Source organism: Pteropus alecto, unplaced genomic scaffold (genome assembly GCF_000325575.1).
Source record: "Pteropus alecto unplaced genomic scaffold, ASM32557v1 scaffold237, whole genome shotgun sequence".
NCBI lineage: Eukaryota > Metazoa > Chordata > Mammalia > Chiroptera > Pteropodidae > Pteropus > Pteropus alecto.
The window spans coordinates 1,929,027-1,934,966 of NW_006440624.1; positions in this window are offsets into that span (position 1 = coordinate 1,929,027).

Here is a 5,940-nt window from a genome sequence, read left to right on the forward strand (position 1 = left end):
TACTACGAGAGAGGACTCTGGCAAGTGTGCACCTGATTCTCCATAAGTGAGAGATGAAAGGAACAGGAAATAAAGAAAGTATGTAGAACTAGCCTGGAAATATGTCTAGAACTAAATGATCTGTCCCAAAGAAGAGCAGAGAAGATGTGCTCTTATGAGGTGGAAAAAAGCAACTTCTTACATAAATGTTCAAAAAACTAGACTCCAGTAAATACAGTCTAGGTAGCTTGATTACTTTGGTTCCAAACATCTATGATAAAGTAAAGGCTATAAAAAGTTAACTAAACACTTTATAGAGAACTTCTCTAAATTGTACCATTCCTTCTCTCCCTATTTTAAGTGCACAGATTAATATAATTGCAAATTGTGGTATAGGATACCCAGTTTTCATTTCACTACTTCCTGGTAAATATGATACTTTTGAACACTGTGATTAACCATAATATATTTAGCCAACTCTAAAATGACCCTTGAAACTAAGGATGCAAATCCCACAGACAAATGTGGTATATTCAGATATTTAACTTGACAATCTCTATCAATCAGAAAGAAAATGCCCTACTGTCATTCATTAGAACTTTTATAAGATGGGAGCTTTGTCGGATAAAAACATGTCTAAATCAAGATCCACAAAATAAAAACAAAATGTACACTTGGTAAGACATAGTCATGGGAAAATATTTTCTTCCACGTTACTTCTAAGTTTGTGATAAGGTTTATGTCATAAATACTAAACAAGAAATCAGCTTAAAGATTATACTATGTCAAGGTAACATCTTTACAGGCAGAACTGCAATTCAGCTGTGTGCCAATCTGACAACATGGTCATTTGTATATATTAAGAAAAAAAAATGGGTAAAAAAAAATGATACACCAAATAGATTATCCATGATTTAAGAAACAAAGAAGTCATTATCTGCTATGAAATTGACAAGATCATCATATACTCGCTCTATGTCTTATTGCTTTACCTATTTATTAAAATATAGATGAGAAAAGGAAAAATGAAAGGTGACGATTTTCCTTATAGAGATAGATGTTGTAAAATAGCTGGTAAAATAATTAGAACAGATAAATTCACAAGCAAACTAAAAATTTGTATTCATAATTCTAATGCACCTGGAAGAGAAGACATTCCAAAGTCTTGGCTGTGGTATTTTCTGTGGAGAACAATAAAGTTCTGAAGCCTTCTCTGTGCTCTCCAAACCATTCAGGGTGTTGCCTTTGATCTTCAAAGCCCCAGCATCATTTGAATCTGGTTTCCATAGAAACTACCTTTATGCACCACCATGCCTGTTTCAGCTGGCCAAAGAACAGCTGCCAACAAGCCTTAGGTGTGAATACCAAGGGCTGGAAGCACCACATTTTCCATGGAGAAATTCCATCTTTGGAATTCACTTTTCAGTTGGTTTCACCAAATTCAAGAATATTGGACTTCGGGCTATAGAATAAATTACCTGATACCTATGGGAATATGTACCGGTAAATAAACATGAAGTCGAAACATTATTAAGACGGAATAACTATCTTTACTTAAATTCTCAAAATTCTTTGACTTCTTTCTGAAATGCTCCAAGCATGCCAATGTGTGTCAAAACTATAATTAAGTCCTCCCACTTCTCCATGAAAAAATTCAAGTTTGCCTAAGTAATAAGGGTTCCTTTGCAAATGCAGGAGGTTTTAGAACAACTGGCAATGAGTTATTAATAAATATGAAGCTCTCAGAACTAGAACATTTATCTGTATTGCATATCTGGAAAGCTCAAATAGGAACACAGAAATCCCCATCAAATACACTGGTTTATGGATATCCCCAGAAAAGGATCAACCCTCTTCTCCAATCCATGAAAGCAGAGTTTACAGTCAGTGTGAGAACAGCCCACAAACTTTTACCATGAAAAAGCCTCAACTCAAGTTTCACTTCTATATGCACTGTAGATGAAGTAGTGCCCACCCCAACTTTACTCTCAACTACTTCTTCGTAGAAGAACTAGCAGAAGAATGACGCATAAAACTTGAAAATAAATCAACTGAGATTATCCAGATCAAGAAACAGAAGAAAAATAAAGAAAATGACAGAGCCTCAGACACCTGTGAGGAACCATCAATCAATCAATAGAAGTCACAGAAGGAGAGAAAAATAGAAAGGGGCAGAAAAAAAATGTGAGGAAATAGTAGCAAATAACTTCTCAAATATGATTTGAAAATTAATCTAATGGCCAACTAATATTTGACAAGAAAACCGAGAATATTCAATGGGGAAATTATAGTCTCCTCAATAAATGGTGGGAAAACTGAATAAACACATACAGGAAAATGAAATTGGACCCCTATCTTACATCACTCACAAAAATTAACTTGAAATAGATCAAAGACATAAATTTAAGACCAAAAACTGTAAAACTCCTAGAAAAAAACATAGGGAAAATCTTCTTAACATAGGTCTTGGCAACAATTTAAGGGATATAACACCAAAAGTATAAGCGACAAAGGTAAAATTAAGCGGGACTACATCAAACTAAAAAAATTCTGTATAGCAAAAAAATAAATAAATAAATAACAAAATGAAAAGGAAAGTCATGGCATGGGAGAAAATATTTGCAAACTATATATTAGGTAAGACATTAATATCCAAAATATATAAAGAACTCATACAAATCAACAGCAAACAAACTAATTAAAAATGGGCAGAGGAACTGAATAGACATTTTCCAAAGAAGACACACAGATGGCCAACTGGTACATGAAAAGATGCTCAACATCACTAATCATCAGGAAAATGCACATCAAAACCACAATGAGATATCACCTCACACCTGTTAGAATGACTATTATCAAAAAGACAAGAGAGAACAAGTGTTGGCAAGGATGTGGAAAAAAGGGAACCCTTGCGCATTGTTGGTGGAAATGTAAATTGGTACAGCCACTATGGGAAATGGTATGGAAGTTCCTGGAAAATTAAAAATAGAACTACCATATGGTCCAGCGATCCCACTTCTGGGTATATATCCGGAGGAAATGAAAACAGAATCTCAAAGATACATCTGCACTATCATGTTCATTGTAGCATATTTACAATAGCCAAGACATGGAAGCAACTTAAGTTTCCATCAATGGACTAATGGATAAAGAAGATAGAACATATCTTAAATATATATACAATACCTAGAAATAACCCAAAAGTATAACGTGAGGAACCTATGTAAAAAACATAACATATTTTTACTATAAAATTTGAAGAAGAAAGAGAAGGGAGTAAAGGAAATGAAAACATGGTGAGAGACACATACTTTCTTCAATGGACAGATGGAATTCTGAAAATACATCAATTTTTTCTCAAATAAATTTATAAATTCTTCACAACTTAATCAAAACATCTGGCTAATATCTGAAGTGTTTTCCATAGAAGTGTTTTCATAGAAGAACTAGCAGAAGACTGACTCATAAAACTTGAAAATAAATCAACTGAGATTATTCAGATCAAGAAACAGAAGAAAAATAAAGAAAATGACAGAGCCTCAGACACCTGTGAGGAACCATCAACCCATATGATCTGGCCCCCGACAATAACTCTAACTTCATTACCTCCACCCCCTCACTCCTTCCAACCACACAAACCTTTCTACTCTCCTCCAGACCAGGCACCTGTGTTCTCTCTGTCCATGGCTAATCCTTTCCACTTGCTCTCTCACTTTACTCAAATGCCACCTTGTCATAAAAGCATAAAAAAACATTATTTAATACCATCTCCATCATTCTCTGACTTTATCCTTCTTTTTTTTTTGTTTGTGTTTCTCATACCTATCACCACTTTACATTGAGTTGTATATCCATGTCTACTTTTGTCTATTACCTGACTCCTCTAAGAGAATGCGAACTCCATGAGGGCAGTGACTGTTTGATACACAACTGCATCCCATTCCCCAGCACCTAAAATAATGGATGCCTGGCACAATGAAGGACTCCATAAAGATCAGTTAAATGGAATAATAAGAAAATTTCAACTAGATAAAATTATTTTAAGTTTAATCTGGAATTATAAATAGAATAAAAAATATTTTTTAATGCAGAAATAAAGGAGTCTTGCTTTACCAAATATTAACATTTATTTTAAAATCATAGTATTTAAGTCAACATTGTACTGGGAAGGGAACAAGAAAATCAGTAAAACAAAATGACAAACCCAAAATAATCATAGTTCATAAAAGAATCTATATATCATAAAGGCAACATTATAAAATGGGGGAGCGGGGGGAATCACTCAACAAAGGGTGTAAGGTACACCAGATCAACGTTTCAGGGGGAAAAAGAAGCTACTCTATAAAATCTAATAAACTTCATGTTTTAAAAATAATTTGAGGATTCTGGTCAAGGTAGTGTAGAAGGTAGACACTGTGCTCGTCTCCTCTCACGACCACACAAAAATTACAATGGAACTAAAGAACAAGCACTACTGGGAGTTACCTGAGATCTGGCTGAACAGAAATCTTACAACTGGGGACATACATAAGATGTCACCTCCAGTCTGGTAGCAGGGGCGGATATGTGAAACGGGCCGGTTCCACAACCACCTGTGGTGATTGAGAATTGAGGGAGTTATCCTGGCTGCAGAGGCCTTCCCAGAGGACCAAGGGGTCCCGGCTCCACACTGGGCTCCCTAGCCTAGGGTTTCAGTGCTGGGAAGAGAAGTCCCACAACCTCTGGCTGTGAAAACCAGCAGAGATTGTGGCCGAGTGAGACGGAAGGCTGTGGGAGTCGCGGACATTTCTCTTAAAGGGCCCACGTGCAGACTTACTTGCTGACAGAATCACTTGCTCTGAGCTCCAGCACTGGGGCAGCTGCTCAAGGAGCGCCAGGGACATACAGGGAGGAACTGAGTTTTCTAGCTTCAGGGTAAAGACAGAAGTGCTGCCAGCATCCATTGTTCCTTTGTTGAGCCCTCCCCACTCCTAGTGCGAGGATGCAGGTAGCCGCCATATCTGAGTCTCCACCAACCTAGTTAACACAGGTCACTCCACCCAGGGGATTCCCTGAGACTCTGCCTCTCCCAACTTGTGGGCCCACCCAATCTTTTTCTAGTGGTTTATTCCATACAAATGTCCTGTTTTAGCTCATACTGTGGACATTCCTAATATCTCTCAAAGGCTCACAAAACACGAAGAAATAGCATTTGACCTTAGCATATCCCGTACCTCTTGCTGAGCATCCCCAAGCCCAGCATTAGCAGTAGCTGGCCTAGTTCCTGACTTGGCCTCTTGAGACACCTATAAGCTCAGCATAGGTGGCAGCCAACTGTGGATTCCTTGGTGACTCTTATCAGGTGGCCCTGGAAGTGCATAGGCTGTGGCTGAACTTGACCTGCAGCTGGAACCCTCCCAGGATGCCCTTGGGCTAGCATACCCAGTGGCCTACTTTGACTGAAGCTGGAGCAAAAGCACCACCTAGGCTGCATCTGAGGAACATACAATGAAGGGAGACTGGGCAGGCACCAGGGCCCTGCTAAAGTGAATCCTACTCCATAGGGTCAGCCCCTCACCAGCCAATCCTCAAAACCAGTCAGCCCAAGGGTCAATTCCTCCCATCAACATGCAAACAGCAACCAAGGGTCAACTACAACAGGAGAGAAAATACAACCCTTTATGGGAAATGCTGGAGGGACTTCTTTAAGGAAAAGAAAAAAATATATGTATCATAGATATAAATAATACAATGGCAATAACTACATATTTATCAACAAATACTTCAAATGAAAAAGAATTAAATGCTCTAATCAAAAGATTGGGTGGTGAATGGATAAGAAAACAAGACCCTTATATATGCTGCCTACAAGAGACTCACTTCAGATCAAAAGACACATATAGATCAAAAGCAAAGGAGTGGAAAAAGATATTTCATGATAATGAAAATGAAAAAAAAAAAAAAACCCTGAGGTAGCAATAC